The 11,586-nt window shown below is 50.9% G+C and overlaps 1 protein-coding gene across 3 annotated transcripts in view; it reads right to left on the bottom strand.

Moving 5' to 3' along the window:
• Positions 1-684: 684 nt before the first annotated feature.
• RBPMS (RNA binding protein, mRNA processing factor) overlaps positions 685-11,586 on the bottom strand; it is a 167,307-nt gene continuing 156,405 nt past the window's right edge. For all 3 annotated transcript variants that reach the window (XM_053916731.1, XM_045197190.2, XM_053916733.1), the window contains 2 exons: positions 8,272-8,375; positions 685-806 (listed from right to left, as the gene is read on the bottom strand). The gene's annotated coding sequence lies outside the window, so the exon portion shown is untranslated. The remainder of the gene's footprint in view (positions 807-8,271; positions 8,376-11,586) is intronic.

Genomic DNA, 11,586 nt, shown 5'->3' with positions numbered 1-11,586 from the left:
TGGGAGACGGGAGCTGCCCACTGCAGCTGTGCAGGTCAAGCACAGTCAGCTCCTGCCTGAGGCAGTACTGGCCTCCCAAAGCCAAGGTTTCCCCTTTTCAGTGAGAGACTCTGCACTTACACAGGTGTATTACCAACAGTTTGCCACCTCTGGAGTGGCCAGGGTTTTCCAAGGGCACACTCCGATCAGGAACTTGTACCAAGGAGAGGCTTCTCTGCCCAGCCGTGAACACGTCACCAAGGTAAAGCTCCTGGGGGCTTCCGATGGTCTCACAGGGGCGTCCTACTGGCCCCGCCAGGGCACACCTAGTACTGCAGTCAGCACAGCTGTTCGGGAACATCGAACACCACGGTTCTAACTCGCCCTGGACTCGGGCCAGGCACAGATTGCTATACATTCACAATATGTTCTGGAAATTTTCATATTTAAAAACATGCCTCAAACATGCAGCTTATTTTAGAGGAAAAAAATAGGTATTTTTAAGTATAGGCATTCAAAAGTGAAGCACAAAAACTGTGATCCAACCCAGTGTAAAATCATCCATCCTGTTAAATGTCAGGTATAAAAATACTCACTCTTGGTTTTATTGTTGACATCTTTTTTGTTTGAAAATATCTCCAAACTGTACAGAAATGTATGTCAGACCATGCGTTCACAAATAACACACTATTTCTTACAATTACACAGTGTAAAAGAGTAAAACATTTTTATTATATTTATTTTCTTCGGGGGGGAAAAACCAGATGTGTGATGGAGGCTGTGGCAAAGTCTTGAAGGGATCAAAACTGGGCAAGGTTTTTTCAAGCCTGAAAAAGAAAGACATGTGTGAGGGAAGCAGACTTCACAAGTGTGTGTGTGCAGTAATTCCTGCCGGCTGCGGGGGCTGTGCTTGGAGGCACCTGCTGGTAGAACTCAGGCTTTAGAAACTCTCTCCCGGGAAATTCTTGGTGATGCCCTACGAAAGCGTGTGTGCCAGTGTGGGATGTGTTTACTGACTCGCCAATAAAGACCACACCAGAGGATCGGTCTTACCTAAGATAACACTGAACTTTCATTCATCTCTTCCGACTAGAAGCTTTTGAACACCTCCTTTCGCTGCAGGTGCGCGCTGTGGCAGAAGAAAGGGCCTCTGGAGCCATCACTGAGGCCTTTTGACTGCCACTGGCGGAGCCCCACCTCCCGGGGTTTTCCTCGCTCCATCGCGCCCCTTTGTGTCCGGGTTTACTCAGCTGTGCGAAGGCTGGCTGCACTGGGAAACCTGGTCCTGCACGCATTCTGTCACACGTTCACTGTTCTCTCTCCAGGTCCCTGTTGTCTTGCCATCATTTTACTAACATATCAGACTCACAAACGTGTGGTTGTGTAAGAGGCAGATGCTAGAGTAAAACAGCATATACTAGAATTTTGTACAGGGAAATGCTTATTTGTGAGCAGGAAGAGGCTAGAAAGAAAGTAGCATTATTACTAAAAACCCATATTATTGTCCTAAGTTAAACTTACTTGGGAAAATGTTATTTAACAGTAAAACCCGAAATGGTGAGCACTCAAACATAGCTAATGGCGTGACTTTGGAAAACACTCCTCCCCAAACCAGGACTGAACAGTGCCTGGTTTGTCTGAACTCTGGTCCAGATGGCCCTGTCACAGCCTGGTCTGCAGCGTAACAGCAGTGGGTCATGAGTCCGAAGCCCCGATGTGATACCTCAGTGGCCCCTCACCTCCTCCTCTGCTTCCTCAGCAGGATTCTCTGAGACAGGAGGATGGGTCACACAGGAGGAAGGGAACGCCTGCAGGGCCTCGCTTTCTGACTATTGCCAGCCCTGATACCCAACACAATAGAGGGATCAACGCCCACTCACCAGAGTTGGATGAGGCCTGGCCTGTTCACACCTGTCTTTGGTGTAGGCAACGTGGCCTGTGATGGATGCTTAGTGAGCAGGGCCCGCAGGACCCCTCTTGAAACTTACGTCTCTTCTGCTACACTCTGACTCCTCCCCGGTAGGGGAGGGGGCACTGGGATCCCACTATCCAGGTGTGTCCAGCACGGGGCACCCCGGTCAGGTGGCAGGAGAGAGTGCCTGGGCTAGGGGCATCTCTCTATGGGGAAGGGATCCTGGGTTGCAGGGGGCTTATGAGGCCAGGCATCACCTTTGGGGCTGTACTAGCTGACTTTCCCAAGGAACCCACAACCTTCTGACCTATCTCTCATCCCCACAAATATCTTATCTGCTTGTGACTGCCAGAGAATCTTCCCCTCAAGTATGAAGAGGCAAGGCCCCCCAACCCCACTGCCCATTCACCACCCGCCAGCATAGAGGAAGTGGATGCGAAGCCAGTTTCCTTCCCCCGCATTCTTGGCTTGTCAGGCTTGGAATGACACCTTCCACATCATCCCAAACTGGCCATGTGCCAGGAGCCCAAGTGGTGTGTGTTGATGCCAGGAAACCATTTCTGAGGAATAAGAGTCACTCCGCGGCTGTTTGTACTTGGGAACAATTCACAGGGGACGGCACTTGGCTGCCCTTAGACTCTGGGAACCAGAGGGGCCTGCCAGTGGCCTCCTGCAGAGCACCGACTTGGAGAGGGCCACCTCAGGAAAGCAGCCGGAACTGGATGTGGGTACCAGGCACGGAGAGCCGCGGTCTGAGGCCAAAGCTGCCACACTGCTTTCAGAAGCTGAGTGAACAGGCAAAGGAACGTCAGCCACACGTGCTCGCTCCTTCCCACAGGCTAGACGAAGTCCCTGGCGTCTCCTCCAGCCCTTGGCTGTGCATGGTAAGGGGCCTGGCTGGCCTGCTTCTGCTTTCTTCTCTGGAGAGCTCACAACCGTCTGGGAGCAAATGCATGTTGCTAGCCCTGACCTCTTTCTGGTTCCGCAGCCAGTTCCTGGACAGTTCCGCCCACTCCTGTCAGCTTTGCCCTGCACATTTCTGCCATGACCTCAAAGGCAACATGTCTAACCTCGGTCTTAGCAAACCTTAACACAGCTCCTGACCCCTTTCCCTGCGTGTCTTTGTCCCTATACTCAGCCCCTAGCACTCTGCCCCAACACAGCCCTGCGCTCTTGGATCCTTCTGCCACTTCCTGACATAACCACTACGGATTTGCCTCTCCTGGTGTGTTTCTGACATGTGTCTTCATCCATTTTGCTGTGGGCAGCAAGATGACAGTGATTCCTAAGGCAGCCCCCTCCCCGAGACCCAAATCCCTAACAGCCCTCAAGGCTCCTGAAAAGCTTGGTCATCCTCCCTTCTCACCCCTCGCAAACCCTCTTATCTTTCCAAACCCTCTTCCCCAGCCTTTCCTGATCCCTTCAGCCTGCCCGCTTTCTTCAAGAAATCCTCCAGGAGCTCTCACTGCCCAGGCCACTTATTTGGCTTTCTCACAGGATCGTCTTAGATTATTTTCCTCCTAAAACTATTTCTTCTTTCCTCCACCCCAGAACAGTCACTTGGACTGTGTGGCAAATGAAACAGGGACAATGGGCTGCTAATGGGATGTGGCACTGAAACTCGCCCCCTCGCCTTGATAGTGCCCGAGGCTGAGACCCGAGAGGTACCCGGGGCCTCTGGCTAAGGGCCCAGAGGCGTCCCAGCACCTCTGCTGGGCGTTTTCTATGGGAAGCTGACACAGGGAGAATGGGAAGGGGCCTCTGGCCTGCCCAACCTCCTAGTTCTGTCCCCTTCTTCCTGGACCCCTGGGTAGGAAGAAAGGCTGATTTTTTGAAGTGAAAAACCTAGACGGGAGGAGGGAAAGGGAGGCGGGGGTGAATCTGTAGTTTCCTGAGCTTTTCCATAACTGCTGTGCAACTAAGTCTCACATGGGAAAAGAATGTGTCCCCACGGCCATAGATATTCCCAGACTGAACAGAAGGTCAAAATGTGGCTATTTCAGTCCCTGTAAACAAGGAAGAGGTTTCGCTAGGAATGGAGTTCAAGTCTCGGAATGTACTAACAAGGACATTTTAAACAGAATGCAAAGACTCTGAGAACACAGAGCACTGTGGGGGGAGAGCGTTGGGCTCTGTTTAGAGAGCGGGTTCTCCTCACAGAACCTTTCCTGAAAGGGGGTCACCTACCACCTGTGTGCGGTGGGACAAACAAGGGGAGAAACTATGTTAAAATCTCACCAGAGGTAAGTCACAACTGTCCACATTTTAAGATAATAGAGCACGTTTCCGGATATCTTAAGAACATTATACAATTCTAAAACATTTCATTTCAGGTGTCCTTGCTCAAAAAGATCAGTATGTAGCCCTCAGAACTTGGATACGGCCAGGTGTGGGTTGGGGGTGGGGCAACGCGAAGGCCTGAGGGGCCAGTTTCCCCTCACTCAGCTTTCCCATTGTTTGTACAAGTGCCTTGTGGGCCTTTTCTCCCAGCAATAGGGAAACACTATGTCCTCCCAAACCATCTACACATACAGAAGCTTCTCAAATTATGATAGGGTTACGTGCCAATAAAATTGGCATTGAAAATACCGTTAAGTCAAAAATGCATTTGATATGAAACATCATAGCTTAGCCCACCTTAAACGGGCCCAGAACATTTACATGACACCACAGTTGGGCAGAACCAGCCAACACGAAGCCTATTTTATAATAAAGTGGATTAAAGACTTTGACACTACGAGAAGAAAACATGGGTACTAATTTCTGATATCTCTCTAAGCAGTATTTTTTTTTTGACATATCTTGGACAAGAGAGAAAGAAAAATAGATGGGATTACATCAAACAAAAATTTCCGCACAGCATAGGTAACCATCAACAAAACAAAAGGACACCCTGCTGAATGGAATAAGATATTTTCTGATGAGACATCAATAAGAGATTAATATCCAAAGTATAAAGAACTCCGACAACTTAACACCAAGAAACCCAAACAGTCCAATTAAAAAATGGCAAAGGACCTGAATACACGCTTCTCCCAAGAAGCCATGTGGAGAGATAATAGACATTTGCAAAGACGCTCAACATCACTGACCATCAGAGAACTGCAGATTAAAGCCACAGTGAGATACCACCTCGCACCTGTTAGAATGGCGCTCATCATCCAATCAGCAGACAAGTGCTGGGGAGGCTGTGGAGAAAAGGGAACCCTCCTGCACTGTTGGTGGGAATGCAGACTGCTGCACCACTGTGGAAAGCAGTATGAGGTTCCTCAAAAAAAGTTAAAACTAGAACTACCCTCCAACCCAGGGATTGCACTTGCAGGTGTGTATCTCAAGAACTACAAACACTAATCTGAAAAGATATGCTCCGCTATGTTCACTGCAGCACTGTTACAGCAGCCAAGGCAGGGGAGCCGCCTAAGACCCCATCAACAGATGAGTGGATAGAGACGTGCCTCGCGCACAGGGTCAAACTGCTCAGCCACAGAGAATGACGTCTTACCATGTGCGACAGCACGGGTGAGCCTAGAGAGTATTATGCTGAGTGAAATAAGAAACACAAATACCATTCGATTTCACTTACATGTGGAATTTAAAGAAAATTCCACAAACACACGGATACAGAAAACAAAACGATGGCTGCTGGGGGTGGGCAGGTTGGGGTCAGTGGTGAAGGGATTAAGTACAAATGGGCAGTTATCACACAGTCACGGGCACGTAAAGCACTACAGCACAGGGAAGAGCGTCACTAGTATTGTACGACTGTGGTGTCAGATGGGTACTGGACTAGGGGTGGGCAAAGGTAGGTTCACAGTTTGTATGGAAAACAGTTCAGTAAGTTGATAAGTAATACAAGAAAAACGTCACATACAAATGTAAACCTACCTTTTCCCATCCTTATATCTACACCTGAAACTGATGATGTATGTCAACTGGAACTGAAAATAAAATTTACAGTAAACAATTATCTCATGTGCACGGAAACACAACGTGCAGAGCATGCTGGCCACACAGCACACTGCAGAGTGTCGGTGGTTTGCCCTCGTGGCCGTGCGGCTGGCCGCCACTGCCCCGCGTCGTGAGAGTGCCGTACCACACACCGCGGGGGTAGGAGAAGACCGACACTCAGGGGAATGTGTATCACTTTTATGCCTTCATGAAGTCAAACCACCACAAGGCAGGGGCCATCTGTACTTACTAATTATTTTCCCTCCAGAGTTTCTCTAACATTTATTCATTCTTACAGAGAAGTCCCCCTCCATTCAGCTCCCAGTAAACATGGGGCAGCATATGACAATGGCTTTAAATAAGAGTGGTTTAGTTTCCACTTTATACCTGTGAGATTTATTTTTTAAAAATCAAATGCTGGCACTAACTTTAACAAAAAAGACTAACATTTTAAAAGGTTCACAATCTCTAGAGGAACAGCCCCCGTAGTTAGAAATTCCTTCCTAATTCTAGAGGCACTTCCTGCCACAGCAGCCCACAAGCTGCCCAGCCCTGAAGCCAGAGACCCACTGCTCACAGTCCAGGCCTAGCTCTGCTCTCCAAGGGCAGACCTTCAGCAATCTCCAATGACCTCAGCTGTGGGAAGAGGAAAGCTTCCAGCAACTCATTCTTGGAGGCCCTGGAGGGCCCGGGAACAGGTGAGACCTCCCGAAACATGGCTAGTGCCAAAGGCACCCACCCCACTATTTCAGGCATATCTGCAACTTGATGCTCAGCTGCTCACCCAGGAGCAAGCCCCAGTTCTCCCCCACTTCACCCCATCACCAGGCCCTCCTGCTGTCTGCATGAAGTCACCATGTGCTCCTGCTGCTGCTGCCTGACTGGGCTCATCCGCATGTGACCCGTATTACTGATGTTTGCATCCATTTACTGCACTTGAAAGTCACTGTTCTAACGTGCTTCCAAAAATACTGTATAGGTAACTTTTTAAAAAGCTTTACTAAGTGACGATATCAGTAAGAATATCGTGGGCATTATTATTAAGAAATCCGACAAAAGGAAAACCTAATAGATCAGGCAGCTGTGAAATTAGTGGGATAATAACTGCCCTACGTGATGTGAAAACCGTTAACGTGTTGATAAGTTTGGTTAGTGTGAGTAACAGATGTCAGTGGGAAAAAGACCCCAAGTTCAGGTTGCTAGCTTCCTGTCCAGGCAAGGGAGGCGGGCTGCAGAGCCCAGCACAAACCGAGTGCTTCTGGACAGGCACTGAATGTTACTATTCTCAAGATGAAGTTACTCAAGCACCTCAGTCCTTAGCAGGAATCTTGCCCGTTTGCTGACTCATCTTTTCTTGAGGCCCCCCTCATGGGGGTGAAATTCGATGTCTTATTTGGGCTGAGACACAGCCACGGTCAGCCTGCCCCTGGCACTCCTGATGTTCTAGGCCAAGCTTTCCCAGGAGACAGGAACCCCCTGAGCGTGCTGCCTGACAGAAATGCTAGAGATAGATGAACTGACAAGTGGCACCTGGTGTTGACTAAAAACACAGACACATCACCAAAATGATCACCCACTAGGAAAGCCCAGCCATTGGGAGGAATTCCGTGAGAACCCTGTATCATTCAGTTAGGCTGAAGGGCAGGCAGTCTGCAGTCAAATCTCGGTCCTCAACCGTCTCCCATCTCAAGCAGTTTGTTCTGGGCCAGTTGTTCACGGCAACCATGTCTGGGTTATTGAACCAAACTTCGGTTCTCTCCCTGACAACCCTTTCATGCTGGTACCTGTGTGATCAGTCACGCGTCTCAGGTGACAAAGGAGAGTGCGGATGGGTGAGTGTGATTTCAGTTTTCGAACAAACCACTTCTCAAAGAGCCTCCCAGAACAAATTAAGTTCGAGAACCAAGGTTCTGCTGTATTTTTAAAGAGACTCATAAAAATGTCCTTGGGTCCTCAAGGAAGGGCTGCATTATGTTCAGTATAATTGGATTAGTAAGTCAGGAGGAACATACACACCACATCTGCAAAAGATTTCCACCGAAGTGCTTAAATACCTTAGGTGGGGCGTGGGACATCTCATTCACTGATGCTGCGGAATGAGCAGATGTTGATGGCCCAGCCTAGGACAGCTGTGGTGAGAACCAAGTACTGGGGTTCCACGCCCTGACAGTTTGCAGAACTCTAGGTTGCCTGAGACGGCCTTCCCTAAGCAGGCCGTGTTTGGAGCAGACAGTGAAGAACCAACCCTCGACCCTGAGCACTCCCCACCAGCATGCCCCAGCTTAGAGCACCCACTGGGAGAGGTGTATCTCCCAGACTGCTGAGCCCCACCCTCTGGGACCTGAGTTTCCCAGGTGATGCTGGGAGGTGGTCCTGACCCCACCCCAGGACTGCTCCAGAGGGCCTGTTCAGCCCCTGGCTTTGGAACTCACCAGCATGCTCCAGTTTTGTGGAACAACTCCAGAACAGCAGCCACCACTGAAGATTGCATTAACACCCACAAGACAGATTGCAGCCACCATCACACACCTGGAACCTGGGATGGAGAAGGAGATCACCTGTTAATTGAACCCATTAGCAGTATGCAACTGTCTCTACCCACAGCCTGGCCTGCAGCTACGGTTCCCTGGGCCTTTAAGACCAGCCTGTTCTGAGAGTCAAATGCAAAGGGACCGTGTCTGGTGAGCATAAGCATCACTTGAGAATGAACTTGTATCCATGGCATGAAAAGCTCACAGCCAGGACAGCCAGCTTAGGATGTGCTGGAATAAGTGAGGGGAGGCTCTCCAGCCAGTGGATTGTAACACCCAGGGACCCCCCACCCCCACCCGTCACAGGTGTGCGGAAAGGGCATCTGGAAAACTGTCTCGAGATGTCTTCATGCCCCCCCTCCCCCGCTTGAGAGTATGAAGATGTAAACCACCTGGTGGTAGAGAAGTAGCACCAGCTGCTGCCTTTCCCAGGGGCTGGGTCCCCAGGACCGACCAAAGCCCTGCTGAGAAAGGCACAGCACCAGAGGTCCCCACAGGGAAGGAGACCCCAAGACCTAACCGCTCCAGTGCCTTCTCAGACCAGAGTAACAACTGGGCAGCCCAAGGCCGCAAAACCAGGTCTCCAGAAGATCCCTGTGGTGTCACAGGCACCACAGAGCTCAACTGCACTCCCAAGCACCTACTGGAAAACAAAAACCCAAAAGGAAAAATTTGTGAGCATATCCTTCTGTTCCCTGGGGTCTGAGAATTTTGAAATAGGAAGGTGCAGAGACCCAGCAAATAAGTCTTTTAATACTCCCCCTGCAGGCATGGCTGCCTGGGAGCCAGCGGGTTTTCAGGATTAGATTTCCTGGTGTTGAGGAAGGAAGCCCAACGGCCAGCACCAGAGGCCAATGGCCCCATTCCCCACTAACAGGTCTCACCGCCAGCCCTGGTCAGCACCGCTCTTCTCGCAGACAGGCTGGCTGTGGCACGTTGGGCTTTGTGAGCGGGAGCGCACAATGTACTGCGGTAAACCTCGGGCTTCCCCATAAAGGTCTCGCCAGTTTTCGGGCACCGGAAGCTGGCCCTCCAGAAGGAGGCCCCATGGCACTTGGGGTTCAGCTGAAACCCACCTCTGGGATTCTGCGTGAGCCTGAAGGAAAGATCACCTTCCTGGGACAGCTCTCAGAATTAAGGGGGGAAAAGTTTTCCCCACAATTTCACTGAAAAAACATTAAATATGAGTTGATGTGACTTGTCTCCTAGTTACAGGAGGGTTATTTCAAGACACGTCTCATCTTCACAAACAAAACTTACTAACTTACCCAACTTCTCTTACCCTTTCTAAACTTGCCAAGACTCAGGAGGGAGCACCCCCAAGCAGCATCAGCAGCAGACCGGGGGCGCCCTCCTGGGGCTGCACCTGTAGGATGCCTACTCTAAGCAAGGCTGAAGAGTCAGTATGACTTAGGACTGATGAACGAAAGAGTCCAGGAACCCTAGCTGTCACCAGGTCCCGGAGTATAGGGTTTTACCACCCAGCTGCGCTCCGCCCACTTTCTACATCAGTGACACGTGTCTACACACCTGTGCCCATCTGGTGGGCAGAGGAACGCACAGGCCAGAGTCTACTCTCCAGAGACCAGAGGGAAGTCTGGATGCGTTCACCTTTAGCTTTACGGAGAGCACATGGGCCTTCTGAATTCCCTCTGTCAGCCTAGTGGGACGGGGGATGGAAGTGCAGGGTTAGGGCCCAGGCTGCTGTAGGTGGCCCTGACCTGCGACTGTTCTCCAGCCCCCACTGGGACTCGACGCCTGGAATTAACACATGGCTGCCCTCATTGAACTTTTCCTAGGGCCCAGGTGACTCTCCTGGTGCAAGTATACTCTCGAGGGTCTCAAAGACCCCCCAGCCAGACTCACAGAAAACGGAAAATGGGCAACAGTGGCGAAATCACAGCTTTGACTGCATTAAGCTGCCATAACAGTCTTGGTGTGAGATGAGCTTGTGCACCCTTGTGTGGCTGGCTGGCGTCTTTTGTGTTATGAAGCCTGGAGGACTCGGCAGTGGCCAGAAGGGGCACCCACCAGTTACTGGCAAGGGGCAGGTTCTTGGGCCTGTCCCTCCTTTGTAACTCACAAGGGAAGTTTAACAGACCCCAAGGCTCCAGTGAGCCAGAACTGGGCTCCGCACGGGGAAAATGGAGAAACCTCTCCCGAGGAAGGGCTGGTCCTCCCGCAGCACTAAGCTGCACGGGCTGCACTGCGAGGCCTCACCTAACTTAATTAAGCCTGCTGTACTTCAAGCCTGTTTATTTTGATTTAGCTAAGGGGGAGGCAAGGAAAAGAGGGTTAGTGAAGTGAAGTTATTCTCTGAACTTGAATATAGCAAGGTCTGTTCTGACAAGGAACCCCACATAAATGTGGGAGAACTTCGGGTCTCTGTTGGAAGGGGGTCAGGCTGACCCTGACTCCTCTGCTCCACCGGGCACAACGACATGCCCGCCAGCCCACATCTACCCTCCACCCTGCTTCACCCGCACCCCCCATTACAGTCGGCTCCACTAGGGCAAGGGTTTGTCTGCTGCTGCTGCTTTACCCTCAGCACCCAGAGCAGCGCCTTACACACTGTCGGTGTGCAGTGAGTGTCGTGTGTGTCACGGAGCCCTTGGCTAACTAACAGAAGAAAGGGGAAAGGCGAACCAGCGCCAGGTTCCACCTCGTTTCTGGGCATGCCGACTGTAGGAGTCACGGCACCCGTCTGGGCCTGTCTGAAGGCTTAGTGCCCTTCCTGCTCCGCCCAGCTCCTCATTGTGCCCGACAGACGGGACAGACATCCAGCAGCTGGCCCACCTCTTGACGACGGCTCCGTCCCCAAGGCCCCGTGCTCACAGCCCGAGCCTAGGCCACTCCACCCCAATCTAAACATCAGAAATAAACAGCTTCAGATTCTGGCCTCATCTCCTGCCGTGTCCTTCTCTAATTTGGTGAGGCTGTTACTGCTACGATTTCTATGCTGTGGTCGTGGTCCACGGCCAGGGGATTTTCATGAGTTCTTAAAGAACCCCTCCGACATCCACCCACAACCGCCCCACTGCCACTACATTTGGATGGCCAAAAAGGAAAGCTGGGTAACTCCCATCCCCTGTGAGAAGTGACTAAAAGCTTCCTCACACTTTCCTGCCCTCGGCATACCAGCGAAATTGGTCATTTCCAATCACTAACGTGTATTCTGGCTGGTGTTCTCTGCCACAAGGCTGGATCATCAGCAAA

The sequence above is a fragment of the Desmodus rotundus genome, chromosome 13, assembly GCF_022682495.2.
Source record: "Desmodus rotundus isolate HL8 chromosome 13, HLdesRot8A.1, whole genome shotgun sequence".
Taxonomy (NCBI): domain Eukaryota; kingdom Metazoa; phylum Chordata; class Mammalia; order Chiroptera; family Phyllostomidae; genus Desmodus; species Desmodus rotundus.
Note: the sequence above shows the minus strand (reverse complement) of the source record. Positions and strands in the feature narration are given on the sequence as shown.